This window comes from Gymnoscopelus microlampas (assembly GCF_963454915.1).
Source record: "Gymnoscopelus microlampas genome assembly, chromosome: 12".
Classification (NCBI taxonomy): domain Eukaryota; kingdom Metazoa; phylum Chordata; class Actinopteri; order Myctophiformes; family Myctophidae; genus Gymnoscopelus; species Gymnoscopelus microlampas.
The window spans coordinates 782,035-797,500 of NC_139949.1; the positions used below are offsets into that span (position 1 = coordinate 782,035).

General features: G+C 41.0%; 1 protein-coding gene and 1 pseudogene across 2 annotated transcripts in view; one reads left to right on the plus strand and one right to left on the minus strand.

The window, feature by feature from the left end:
- The window catches only part of arl10 (ADP-ribosylation factor-like 10), a 152,867-nt gene that overhangs the window by 101,319 nt on the left and 36,082 nt on the right, over nucleotides 1-15,466 (plus strand). The gene's annotated exons all lie outside the window — the stretch shown is intronic.
- On the minus strand, nucleotides 3,520-5,285 carry LOC311056771 (putative arginine--tRNA ligase, mitochondrial; annotated as a pseudogene). Its single transcript has 3 exons — nucleotides 5,252-5,285; nucleotides 3,825-4,263; nucleotides 3,520-3,756 (listed from the first exon to the last, which is right to left on the minus strand). The product of its transcript is annotated as a putative arginine--tRNA ligase, mitochondrial (transcript).

Below are 15,466 nucleotides of genomic sequence, written 5' to 3' on the forward strand. Positions count from 1 at the left end.
AGCGGCATTTTCACCCGCTCCGCTCACATGCTCTGGCAACAACTACGCAGCAGCAACAACAACTCTCTTCTTCCTGTTGTACCTTCACAATAAAGTGTCTCCCATTTACCGCCCAATGCAGCACATTTTACACTGGTTATTATTAACAGGAAATAGGTGTAACTTAACAGCGTGTGACATTCTTTCTACCGCTCACTCTCACTCTCTCTCTCTCTCCCAAAGACGCACGCAGGCTGAGAGAGAAAGAAAGAGCGAGAGAGAGAGAGAGAGAGAGCTTGCAAAGTAGAGGATATGAAATGTGCCTAATTTGCGGTGATAATTAATGAACTGCCGTGTCATTATCAACCGGTCAGGATGTCCGGATAGATTTATTTTTTCCGGTCTTTGTCATAAAAAAACGGTCAAAACCGGCAATTATCGGACTAACGCGACCTCTGATATATATATATATATATATATATATATATATATATATATATATATATATATATATATATATATATACACACTCACATACACATATATATATATATATATATATATAAATGTAATATATTTTTTATATTTGAAAGAGAATCGTGTGAGAATCGTGATCTCAATTCTTATGGAGGAAAATCGTGATTCACATTTGAGCAAGAATTGTGCAGCACTATCAACAGCACAATTCAAAGTGTGAGCCTTTTTGTGTGTTTCTAGTCCGTTTGCAAGACTTGTTTTTTTCCTGACTGAGGGATCTATGTTCATATACATTCATAGTGCACTCTGTACTCAGTAGCTCAGTAAGTCTGTTATGCTGATAGTGTGAGTGTGCCGTGGGTGCGTGTGCACTTAACGAGAATGGCCAGTGTCCTGAGGCATGTGGGGGAGGGTTGTAACTGAGCCTTTAGCCAACGAACATAAATGTTTATACATGAATTCTGAATATGAAACCTGAAGAAAACATTGTAGGAAATCATCCTAAGGTTTTCTTTTTTGAGAGTTATATTATTTGATGTTTAACTACTTGTATGTCTGCCGTTTGGAATTACTCCCTGGTGGTCTAGTGGTTAGGATTCGGCGCTCTCACCGCCGCGGCCCGGGTTCGATTCCCGGTCAGGGAACACTGTTTTATGGACCACGATTATCACATTTTGTATTTAATTTTTTTTTACTGTACCTTTTAAACTGTCAATAAAATATTGAATTTATATTGAAGTAAATTTCAACAGGTTTGTGTTATCTGATCAAGGAAATTCTACTCACTGACAGATCATAATACTAATATAACAATATAAATTAACACAGCCCCTAGTGTGATGACTAACAAATTAATGAAGCAGTCAATCTCCTGAAAATGTTATTATACAAGTATATTAAAACACGTTTCCTTGTCTACTACCATGCTATTTTCGCCTGAATGTTTATGTCTGTGTATTTATATGCACTGTCATGTTCACACAGCTTTCATTTACAGCCCAGCATACAATCTAGTTTCTTATTAAAACACTAAGACCATTGGGTCATTACACAGTCAGTAGCATAGCATCACTGCTAAGCCACCATGCTGTTGTCATGATGCCGCTTAGTAATCCGAGTAGTAGAAAACCTGAACTGAGCTAATGAAATGTACACGTTAGTCACACATGAAGACAAAAGCATCCACAGCAATCAAACGCAGACTGGGTCATTATTACACAGCTACGTAGCACAGTCACAGAAGCTATATTGCTAAGTTGCCGTGCTGATATCCTAATGCTAAGAAAAGCAGTCTAACTAACGTTTAACAGTCCCACAGTGTAGCCAAAGTCCACATTCACACTACTCCACACGCTACACATTCCACAGTTTCTGTAGCTCTTTGGTATGCGCAGTGTCTTCTAGAGGGGCAGCAGGCAGGAAAGGGGGGGGGGGGGCTGTAATCTGATTCTTTTGCTAGTGAACACCAATCCTGACTCACACAACAGTGCATGACCGGTTAAACCCAGCATGCCTCTGTTTATGCTAATACCCCATTGCATGATGGGTACAGGATTCTAAATGCAAAAAAAATGATGCATTATAGTCAAATGTAGCTAATTTCGTCCAAACTAGCATCAACTATGTCAGAGTAATGTATATAAGTTAACATAGTGTGTTGTGTGGGTGAGTATATATGTTGCAATAATCCTTAGTGTGACTGCTATGCGTGTGAGTGACTTGCTCCATGTCTAGCATGTACAACTCATACTTACCTGGCAGGGGAGACACCATGATCAAGAAGGTGGTTCACCCAGGGCGAGGCTCGGCCATTGCACTCCGTGCTTTGCTGACCCCTGCGAATTCCTCAAATGTGGGAATCTCGACTGCATAATTTCTGGTAGTGGGGGACTGCGTTCGCGCTCTCCCCTGATTTAACTGTGAAAAAGAAAATACCAATGACAGATTCAGTCATTACTCCCAGTTGCTCTTACCTTGCTTGTTGTTAGTCGCTCTGGATGAGAGCGTCTGCTAAAAGCCTAAATTGTAAGTTAATTGTTGAGTTATATTAAAACGATACTCCAGACATAGCAACTACATGTTTATAAAAATGGGTAATCCTTTTAAAAGACTATATTAGACACATTGTTACATATAGCCATTATGAGAGATTGAATGTGGATTCCAATTATACTAGATACATTATGATAAACTGTTCAAGTGAAGAGTTAATGCTGTCAACACAGACATTGTGAGAAATAAATCTGTTTTATTTCTGATAAAAGGGGCAACAACCAGAGTTAACGTAAAAATAAAGACTATATGCTCATTTATGTACATGCAGTGAAATGCTGGCGAAAAGGAAACTTGCATTGGCCGGGAATCGAACCCGGGCCTCCCGCGTGGCAGGCGAGAATTCTACCACTGAACCACCAATGCTTACAGGACGAAGTGTTATGAAAATATACATTTTCTGTCTCATAGGACATAATGATTACAGTACATTTATCATTGTAGGATCGAATGAAGACATGCAGGTTATTGGCTTTGTTTTATTCCGCTTGCAAGAGATAATTGTTTGAGTTAGTTTATACTGTTGTCAATAGTTAGTGGAAGCTATCTATCCTCTGCAGCTTGGTGAGTCTTTTATGCCTGCACCCGCCTGCCTGACTGCACCCGCCTGTGCCTGCATGCAGGCAGCCACCTGCGCCTGCCTGTGCCCACCTGCACGTGCCCGCCTGTCTGCACCCGCCTATGCCTGCTTGCGCCGGCATACATGCACCCGCCTTGGCCTGCATGCGCCGGCATACATGCACCCGCCTATGCCTGCTTGCGCCGGCATACATGCACCCGCCTTGGCCTGCATGCGCCCGCCCACACCTGCATGTGCCTGCATGCACCAACCTAAATGCACCAGCCTGCATGCACACGCCTGTGCCCGCCTGCGGCTGCATGCCCCCGCCTGCCTACGCCCAGACGTGCTCAACTGTCTGTGGCTGCCTGCGCGGCTGCACATCAAACTTGACACATCAACTGTATCGCATTAGCGGCAATGAAAATGCATATGATAGACACAGGTTAGACTTACATCTTGTCAACAGTTGTGATGCCTAGAATTCTCATGCTGTCGGCCAAAACAGAGCGGGTCCTGCTGAAAAGCCGCAGCCTTGCCTGTGTAACATTGGGAGGGCATCCTTTCACTGGCAACTCCCTGAGTGCTGAGGCAACCAGGTGGCATAGCTTCATCAGAAAGTTGACAAGGTGTTTGGGTTGCAGATCCAGGGCAGAGCGGTATAATACCTCATCGTAGCGAAGGAGGTGCTGTAGAATGGATATAGTCCTCGATTCAACAAGAAAAGAAGGATCAAATTCAAGCTCCTGACCATTACCGTGCATGTGTACCAGACTGAAAAGGCGGGCGTGCGTGCAGGAACACCCCTGTGTCTCCATTTGCCTGCAGCATCTTGCCCCAGTCAAACTTACAATCGGACTCCAGGGGACCTTTGAAATCCTCAACAATAAGGGCGCCGAGTCCCACTTTCTCGGCTGTGTCCTCGGGGTTGTCCATTTCCTTTGTTGTCTTTGACTGGCTCATGTTGTGCAGCATCCTGGCACGAGCCTCATCCAGCACATCCTCCAGAAAGATCACTTCACCACGCCTGGTCTTCATGCCCTGCACCAGGCCAAAGGGCACATGCCGGCACCTCTGAGCCCAAGAAAGTCCCATAGCCAGCAGGACCTGGAACAACTGGTGGAAGTGATTCTCCCGCCTTTTGTCTGTCACATAAATCATCTTGTGGAAAGTGTGCTTTTCTTTTCTGTCTATGACTTCGGTATATGGGGATCTCCATATATGGGAAGGTTGGGATCAAATAGGTTACTAAGGGTCGAGACTAAATAGGTCATTCATCGCCCTATATGTGGTATCCATTTATGGCTAATGCTGGCAAGTATGCCCTGAACGTTCGCTACAGCTGAACCACGGTTTTCCGGTGTAAATACTGTTTAAAATTCAACATTCTCTAGCATACGGTTACATATGTACTGTACTAGAAGTTCGGGCCGCTACGCGGCCCGAACGTCTAGCGTGACGCGGCGTCCACTTGGCAGTGCCACATTACCGGCACCTCACAGTGTGAGAGAGAGTTTTGTGCTCCCCTAAATCCACGCCAGGCTATGAAAATACCCACTTGACAAACAGGTGACGTGCATGACCTCTGCAATGACCAAAACCCACTTTGTGATTACTCACACCTGGCATGGCAGACCTGTGAGCACGGACCTCTGACGTCACGCTCATGTCACACGACTCAGCCATAACCATATAAAGAGTGGATGCAACGTACATACAACATACTGACAACCGACAGGATCAGCGGGTCTCCCAAAAACATTATAAAACCACAAATCCCCACTGATGTTATCAATATGATGTCATAGACTGTCCCAGACTCCATATTTGGGCATGCCTGGCACAGAACTCCTTATGTGGGTATAAAACAGACATAGACAGACACAGAAATCTCCATATATGGGCATAAAAGGGACAATGTAAACATACATGGATGTAACTTGGAAAGTTATGTTTTAAATGGATTCATTTCGATATGCTCCTTAGTACATTTGCCTTCTTCACAAAACGGCCCAGTCATCTTGCATTTATGGCCACTGCCTATTCAAGCTTTCTTTTGTAATATGTGGGGAAATAATGCTTGATTTAATTTAATCTAATAAATCTTTTGATAATAAATAGGCTTCTCACTGCCAGTAGTGTTTACATGCATAGTACAACTGCAGCAGTACTCTGTCTGTGTACCTCTAGCTCTGCCTCCACTGAAAGGGTTACACATCGCTATTCCTCCACATCGCCACTTAGAAGATTGACTTCCATTCTTCGGAGTGGAGATGTTATCCATTTGTTTTAAAGACATCGCTATTCCGACTGTGACGCATTGCTATTTATAAACACCACCATTCCGACTATATAATCACAATGAATGTGAATTAATGTAGGCATACTTGGTAAAGCATCTCATGCGCATTAATGAGACACTTGCATCTGATCTATTGTCAAATCAGCCCAACATCAAAACACCATGTGTGTATTGATGCTTCATTAATCCTCCTTTATTAAATAATATTAAAGTTTACACCTGCCACAACCATAGGCATATGTCATTTTTGTGAACAGCACTGCTTTCTTTTTGTCGTCTCCAATTAATTCTGGGCCTTTAGTTTGGAGACAATGGAGAGATTCAGTTTTAACCCAGAATGAACCTAAATCTCAAGCGCAATAGTTCAGGGTTCTCTCTAAATCCTAAGTGTATATATCCATGTTACTTTTGTGAATAATTATGATAGGCTACACATGAGCCAAGCTTTCAGAGTCCATTATGGCGGTGCGGGATGGGGCGCGCTGCGCAGGTCGACACAACAAAAATAAAATAAAAAGCATTATACCGTCTCTCTCCCTCTCCTGTCTTCCCGTCTCTTTCCTCCTGGTTGAAATCATCTGAGCTTAATATGTTAAATGTGTGCTTATTTGCTGCCTCTAATGAATTAAAAATCATTGCAGAACGACACGCGCATGGGAGGGAGATGCGTTGTCATTTCATTGTAGATTTAAAAGCAGCCTAGTATTAGCCTACTATTGACTGTACTACAATATGGCTTGGTAACATGAACATGAACTTGGATGCATCACAGCTCCACGCCTTGTGAACTATAGGAGATTACATATTCTCGAAGAAACTGTAGCATTTAAGAAACTAGGAAAAATAAATTAAGCATCCGTGCGCAACTTGGAGCTCTCCAAATTGCCACATTCAGATTGAAGGATTTTTCTCACCTAATTCACAACAACTGTCGTGAATTCTAACCACCAGACGTATGATCAAATTAAACTTTCACCGTAATCTGTCCACTTACTATAATAGTCCACTTCATATGCCCATAAATGAAGTCTTCAAGAGGCGTCCATGAGATGAGATTGCGCACAGCTGTCCACCCGACAGCCTGGTTTGGTTTGATATTAGACAAGACTGGACAGTGTACACTGCATGTGTCTCAAACCAAACGAGGCTGTGCGTAAATGCTGTGCAGTGCAATAAACAAATTGATGCTATTATTATTATTACTACCCTTATTATTCTTACCCTTATTATTATTATTATTATATTATAATTTAGCACATTGGCGTGAGTGCGCTCCCGCCCTGCATGGGTCTGTTTGTCTGTTTGTCTGTCTGTCTGTCTGTCTGTCTGTATATCTATCAGTCTATCTATCTATCTATCTGTCAAGCTCTTTGCCAAAAATAGCCGATCTACAAGCTCACAACGCCTGGCGCTGCGAGGTGTTGTGAGCTTGCAGATCGGCTACTTTTGGTGCGAGTGAGTGTGCTGACGGTGCTGACTATGCTCCGACGGATGTTTGTCTGTCAAAGGTCCGCGGCCGTAACACACCCGCCCGCGCAAGCGCGCTCTCTCTCTCTCTCTCTCTCTCTCTCTCTCTCTCTCTCTCTCTCTCTCTCCTCTCTCTCTCTCTCTCTCTCTCTCTCTCTCTCTCTCTCTCTCTCTCTCTCTCTCTCTCTCTCTCTCTCTCTCTCTCTCTCTCTCTCTCTCTCTCTCTCTCTCTCTCTCTCTCTCTCTCTCTCTCTCTCTCTCTCTCTCTCTCTCTCTCTCTCTCTCTCTCTCTCTCTCTCTCTCTCTCTCTCGTGCGTCTGTCTACAAACTAAGTGCCTTTGATCCTAACCACCTTTGATGTGTGCGCCGAATGGGCCATCAAGTTTTTATGATCTCCCAGTGGGGAGCTAACGACCGCTGTTGATTCATTGACTGAAGCCATCCACACCTATTTAATTGTTGTTGTTTTTTTCCTCGAAAGTTAAAAGACTCATGGAGAAATCATGATGTCATCTCAATCACCTCAATCAATCATGACTGAATGGCAGCTTGCTCTCCGGTCCCAGCCAGCTGCTGGGGCCTATTTGTGGGGAATTAGGAGAGAAGGAGAGCTGTGAACTTTGCCTATACTGTGCACCCATGCAGGCAGGGATGTGCAGCACGCGCTAAATAGGCCCATGGTTTATTCTGGTATAGGTGGAAAGATCACCCCCCCCCCCTTTTAAATCATTAATAATACATTCTTAATTTATAACTAACTAGAGGTCCGGTCAAGCTCTTTGCCAAAAATAGCCGACCTACAAGCTCACAATGCTAAGAAGACCCCCAAGAATGTTTGCCTACAGTGAGCTATATGTACAGCACACGTTGTGTATTATTATGTTACATGCACTTATGTGCGTAATTACGCACGTGTAAAATTCCGCTGTTACGGTAGTTGTTCCACTCAGAGGAGGGGGGGGGCACCTTCATGTCAGGAACCCCACCACAAATTATGTGTATTTGGCCGTGGACCCCAGAGAGGAGGGAGAGAGAGAAAGCGCATGGAATGCTGTGTTCTGCAGACAAGTAGCCTACATCAAATTTTGGGGGTCCTTGGCATGACAAGGACTTTACTTTATTTAGTAAGACATGAGAACAGCAGTACATGGAAGTACAAATTCGCAATACAAGGTCTACTAAACTGGAAGACTCATTAAGCACTGAGCTTGTTTAAGATGAGATCCCCATGCACACAAATCATGATGACAAAGGAGGCATGTATAAGATAGAGGCCTATACTTCTTTTTTCAAACAGATCAGAATGAATAAATCAACATTTTAGTGTCAGTTGGAACCCAGTAAAATGTACTGGGTTCATTTATTGAAATCAAGTAGCCTGCCATATACTGTGTGAAATAAACAGTGCGGCTGTTTTCATAGACCTGGTTTCTGATTTGTCTCGCAGAATCTGGCAACACTGCTAGGCTCCACATTGGCTTAGACAGGTCATGTGACAAGTCTAAGCCAAAGGGGAGCCACTAGCAGTGTTGCTTATTCTCTCGCAGAATCTGGCAACGCTGCTCAGCGCGTCTGCAGCTATACAGTCTACTCTATGGTCTGCAGAGGTGTAAAGTAGGGTAGTTACTTTACACCTCTGCAGACGCGCTGAGCAGCGTTAAGTAGCCTACATTTACTCAAGTACTTTACTTAAATGTTGTCTTATATATTACTCTGTGTGTCACAGACAGTGATTTGAACCGACGGCAGGCGTATATAGTAGCCATAGAGGCGAGAGTCTTCAGACTTCTATTAGAAGGGAGGTTTTTCATTGAATAGAGGTCACTATTAGAGGATTTAGCCTACTCACAACGCCTCATAGTGCTAGGCATTGTGCGGTTGTAGATCGGCTATTTTTGGCATAGAGTGTAGAGAGAAAAAAGAGCAGACCACGTAAAAAAAAAGACATATATATATATGGAGAGAGAGAGAGAGATATATGTTTCATAATATCATAATATATAGGCTATCTGACAAGTAACTAGTAACTAAAGTTTTCAAATAATTGTAGTGGAGTACTATATTTGCCTCTGAGATGTAGTGGAGTAGAAGTAAAAGTATTGGAAATACTCAAGTAAAGTACAAATACCTCAAAAGAGTACTTAAGTACATTACTTAAGTAAATGAGTTAAATTCCAGCTGTCTTTATTGTTATTATTATCATTATTAATATTACTATTATTGTTAATATTATTGTTATCATTAAATAGCATAATATTATTATCAATAATAATAATGGCATAATAATAATAACAATGATAACGATAAGGGTAATAATAATAATAATAATAATGAATAATAATAATAATAATATATATTAATAATAAAATAGCATGATGGGGGGTCCGTTTTTCAATAGCATAATAACAATGATAACGATAATAATAATAATAATAATAATAATAATAATAATAATAATAAGGGTAATAATAATAATAATAATAATAATAAGGGTAATAATAATGATAATAATAATAATTAATAATAATAATATATATTAAAAAACATACTCTCTTGCCATGCCTTTCGGCCTGGCGGAGACAATAATAAAATAGGATGATGGGGGGGTTCGTTTTTCTAAGTGGGGATGTTTCTAAGTGGGGATGTTTCTAAGTGGGGGTGTTTCTAAGTGGGGGTTCTTCTAAGTGGGGGTGTTTCTAAGTGGGGGTGTTTCTAAGTGGGGGTCTGTCCCCCACTGAAAGGTTATGTGACAGCCAGGTCTGGGATCAGTTTATTGTCTTCCACATTGTTATATCTGCACAGCCTTGGGTTGTGAAACTGATGTTTGAGTGTGTGTACCTGTTTGCTGGTGTTGTCCAGTTGTACAGTGTTGGTTCTGTTGAGTGTTGTCTTAAACAGTTGCAAAACAGCAGCAGAAGGAGTCACTGTATTCATCAACAGACTCTGGAAATAAAGATGTCACATGAGGATCAGAATCAACCCTATTGTCACATCACAGGTTTACAGGTGTAAAGAAGTGGGTGAATTTAGTTTTTCTGCAAGCTCCATCATTTGTAGTTAATAGATAAGAAAGCTGGAATGGGGGCAGAGAGGGAGGCCAAGGAAGCAGGATCAAACAGATTGCAACAGACATACAAAAATCCATGAAAGATCTGCTGGTGTTTGGGCTTCATCTCTTTTTGTGTCTCGTCACCTACAGGCTCCCTAAACCTGAATCTGGAGCGACAGCAACTTGTGTCGTCGGCAAATAATAATAATAATAAATCGACATAATCGATTACCATGGTGAAAAATGTTCACACACGCACAAACATTTTCCAAAAATAGCAGAAATAGCGCATCTACAAGATCACAATGCATTGCATCGTGAGCTTGTAGATTGTCCATTTCCACTATAAAAAAAAATAAAGCATACAATGCAAATACAAGCAAAAGAAAGCATACAACGATTAAATGTCAGTCGTTTCTTTGAGTTTTAAGTTATTTGTCATATCTACCTTTGCAATTATTGTTTACGTTAATCACAATTATTTGATTTGACAATTAATCGTAAACTAAAATGTCATGATCGTGACAGCCCTACTTGAGCCATTGAAGCATTGAAAATTAGGTAAATGTAAATACAACAATACTAATAGTAACAGGAATCAACCTGGCAATCAAACTAAATAGCGTCAGTCCACAGAGGTAGAGCGGCACATCAAACAGTGGCACAAAATTACCCTAAGCAGAGTATAGCAGCAATAATAATAGGGCTGTGAATCTTCTGCTATCTCACGATTCGATTCCGATTCTTGGGGGTCACGATTCTGGGAGCGTGCCTGACAATGTCTCTTGGACTTTGTAACATAGATTACATGATCCAGGCATGCATGAGCGATATTTCAAGTGAAATACTATTTGATGTGGTCCAGACACATAGGCCTACAGTACGAGAGAGAGTGTGTGTGTGTGTGTGTGTGTGTGTGTGTGTGTGTGTGTGTGTGTGTGTGTGTGTGTGTGTGTGTGTGTGTGTGTGTGTGTGTGTGTGTGTGTGTGTGTGTGTGTGTGTGTGTGTGCACAGAGAGGTGGAAAAAGTACTCAAATTCTTTACTAAAGTAAAAGTATCAATACTGTCTGCAATATAGAAATACTCTGTTACAATACAATTTTTAATTTTTAAAAGGAACTAGTTACTAAAGTTTTCAAATGAGTTAAAGAACAATATTTGCCTCTGAGATGTAGTGGAGTAGAAGTAAAAGTATTGGAAATACTCAAGTAAAGTACAAATACCTCAAAATTGTACTTGAGTACAGTAAACGTGCTTAGTTACTTTCCACCACTCTGAGAGAGAGAGAGAGTGTGTGTGTGTGTGTGTGTGTGTGTGTGTGTGTGTGTGTGTGTGTGTGTGTGTGTGTGTGTGTGTGTGTGTGTGTGTGTGTGTGTGTGTGTGTGTGTGTGTGTGTGTGTGTGTGTGTGTGTGTGTGTGTGTGTGTGCGCGTCTGTCTGTTGTGGTAACTAACTGGGCCATGACACACAGCAGACTCTAGAGGAAGCCAGAGGTCAATGAATAATTCACAGCACTAGTACTTCCATTTTTATCTCAACATGTTTTAACTTTCTAAAGGCATTAGCGTGGTGGTTTTAGAATATCTGAATGAAACTACACCAACTTATGATGCTGATAATACTAAGTCAACAGAAGAACAAACAGCACCTCCCAAATAGGTGATTGTAAACCTGAAAATATATTGAATATTGTCTCTATGAAAATACCATAATATGATTCAAATAATTACAATTTGATTTAATCTATTAAGCATCAAAGTGTGTAAAACCTACAAAACAAACGCCAGGTCATTGTTGACCTGGCATCCTATAGTGCAGGGGTCTTCAACAGGGGGTCCGGGACCCCTAGGGGGTCCTCAGAGTTACTACAGGGGGTCCGCCAAATCTTTGTGTGATGTGATTTTTTTTAACCTTAACCACTTGAACCCTAGCATCCCTTTTTTTGAGGAGAACTTTAGCCAAAAAATAGCAGATCTACAAGCTCACAACGCCTCGCGCTGCGAGGCGTTGTGAGCTTGTAGATCGGTTATTTTTTTGGCAAAGAGGTGTTTGGTGTAGAGGGAAAGAAGAGCAGACCAAGTAAACAAAAAAAGTGAAATCTGAAACACAATTTTTATACAATATAGAGGGGGTCCCTGCTTCATCTCTCTCTCTCAGCTAGGGGGTCCTTGGCCTGAAAACGTTGAAGACCCCTGCTATAGTGTGCACAGTTTCAATGTACAGGCAGATGATAGGTTCTTGGTTTACGTAGGCCTATGTATTAGGTTATTATTAGATTATTGTTTTTTCTTAAGTATCACTTTATTATTAGGTTACTATTTTTTATGCATTTGATGTAATTATGTGTATATAATCTTGTGTCCTTGCTTACTGTAAATCGCTCTGGATTAAGAGCGTCTAAATGCCTAAACTGTAAACTGTAAGGCACATATCCACCAAGAGGGATGGCTGTCGCTGTCATCATGACATTTAGTTTAGCATTGGAACATATAAATACAGATTACATTTGTTTGCATTTTAGGCTTTGTAAAAAAAATGCAAAAAATATGACAAATAACTTAAAATATACAAAGAAAATATGACAAATAACTTAAATATACAAAGAAAATATGACAAATAACTTAAATAAATGATTGAGAATGAGCGCTACCAATAATCAAAATGAATGCGGGCCTACTAAAGCCAAAACAGGCTTTTTACCTAATAAATGCAGGCCTACTAAAGCTCTAAACGTCTTTCACCAAAGTGAACAAACATTTACAGCTTGTCGTGGACTTGTGACTTGATTAAGGACGCGAATTAAAACGTGCATTGTTTATAACTAATAAAAACACGTAGCCAGGCTTAGATCAAAACTATCGATGTAGGCTATTTGATCGATTTTGATAAGCCTATTTTTATATCTACGAGTCTTAGCGACCAGCCCCCAGTTTGCCCTGGAATTTCACCAGTAAACAAATGTACAAATGCAAAATATAAGGTGCTTACCCGCTTGCCTCACATGTTAACTAGGTGTCCGGCGTGTTTGTGTAATGTATATTAGTCCATATTGTTCAATAAATAAGTGTTTTAATCCCGTCTGTGGCCGAACGCCATTTTTTTCCCCACCCTCTCGTTTACTTGCCGTTTACATTGAGTGTAATTCTGGTTTTCACCCGATGCGCCCCTTCACTAACGCCAATTGGGAACTTCCGACAGAATCGGCCACAGACGGGATTAAAACATTTCTTTATTGAAAAATATGGACTAATACATTGCACAAACACGCCGGACACTGAGTTAACATTTGGGGTAAGCACCTTATATTTTGGCATTTGTACATGTTCGGAGAAATACGGGCATTACTGGTGGTGACCAGTGGTGGAAAGTAACTAAGTACATTTACTTAAGTACTGTACTTAAGTACAATTTTGAGGTATTTGTACTTTACTTGAGTATTTCCAATCTTCAGTACTTTTACTTCTACTCCACTACATCTCAGAGGCACATATTGTACTTTTACTCCACTACAATTATTTGAAAACTTTAGTTACTAGTTACTTTTCAGATATAAATGATTACATTATAAAACATACATTAACCACGTCAGCCCTATTTTTATATTTTTATACCTAGGCTATTTGAAAATAGCCGATCTACAAGCTCACAATGCGATGCGTTGTGAGCTTGTAGATCTGCTATTTTCAAACATTTTAGTACTTACTTTTGGTACTTTAAGTACATTTTCATGCCAATACTTTTGTACTTTTACTCAAGTAAATTTTTAATTTCGGACATTTACTTGTAACACAGTAGCCTAATTCTACATTGTAATATTGATACTTTTACTTAAGTAAAACATTTGAGTACTTTTTCCACCACTGCTGGTGACATGATGATGAGACATATTACCATAAATGTGACGCATCAAACTATTAGAAAGTCTGACATGCACAGATGACATTAACAGTGGTGGTAAAAGTACCCACAACATTTTAGTACAATACTTGAGTAAATGTAATTAGTTACTTTCCACCACTGCACATGACATTAGAACGCAGGGCAGAGGGACATATAGGCCTACCTGTTGCTCCTTCCATCCTTTTCTCTTCTGTCAGGAACCAAAAACAACATCAGACTGCGTCCATAACATCCTCACTTTAATGAAACCACGTCAAACTACGTGCATAACATCCTCAGTTTAATGAAACCACGTCAAAAAGCGTCTATAATCCTCACTTTAATGCTTCATCGACAGTTTGACGTCGTGTGTGAGTCTGAGAGAGACTAAATGTATTTAACCTACTACTGAGCACGAGTCACGAAGTCGACAGTAAAACGGACGCATTTCTCCATTCATGCGCGAGTGACTGAGACAGTAAAGAAAACGCATTTCCATTCGTGCGTGAGTCTGAGACGGTCAAGTTGAAGAAGGCACCTTTTTGTGCGTCACCTCCACCGGCACTGAAGTCCCACTGAAAGTACTTATCCCCCCGCTATGATTCCCCCTCCCATCCCCCCCTCCACTGACAATCAGAGCTCCATAACGCGCCTGCGTGGCGTGCGCAGTGTTTACTGATCACGATCCAGTTCGAAGTCTTCTGTAATTTAGTTGGTTCTCTAACAGTCAGTGGTTCTCAAACTTGTTCATGTCAAGGACCCCCAAATTGACACATATTAGCCTGCGGACCCCCATTTGAAAAAGATATGCCAGGGACCCCCATAAGAGAAGATTTTTACGGCTCTATGCAGTGATTCTCAACCATTTTAATTTAAAGGACCCCCAGTTTAACATGCATTAGGCTACGGACCCCATTTAATGGCATCTCTATCTCTGGGACCCCAATTCATATTGTAAAATCAATGTTAATTTAACTCTGAGAGTGTACAAATGGAACCAAATGGACCTAACGGGTCCATTTGGTTCCATTTGTACGCTCTCAGAGTTAAAGACCCATAAGGGTCCATTTGGTTCCTATCCATCATTTAGCTGGGGACCCCCTGGAACCCCCTCTAGTACCCCTGGGGGTCCCCGGACCCCACTTTGAGAACCAATGCTTTAACTTTTTCATTCCAATGATCACCCCAATTATCACAAAAAAATTAAGAAAAAAAAACATTTCACACTCCCATATGTCATTCTATCATATCAAGAATTTATTTTTATTTTTATTTTTTCTGTGTCAAATAAATCTAAAAATGACACTGATGTGTTCCCAGTCTTATGGTGTTAGGGTTTCTTGTTATATACTGTACATACCTTCTGTACGTGTCCATTTGTGAACACAGGTAAATCAGAGCCAGAGGTAGGAGAAGTTAACTGTAGTCAAGTGCTTGACTAGTTAAGCAGAGCAGGACACACTGACAGTATACACCAGGGAGCTGATCAGTGGAGCCTGCCAGGAAATGTGTGTTGTCAGCCAGGAACAGATAAGGGTCAGAGTGACATATCTGGCACGAAGTATTAGGGTTTTCTGATTATTCTTCTGTCATGTGTAGCCTACCACAAGAGAGAACATTTTATGATAAGTGTTGTTCCACAACAACACATACTGCTGTCATGACACTTAAAGTTAATGATCCTAGGCTGTTGTCTTTGGACA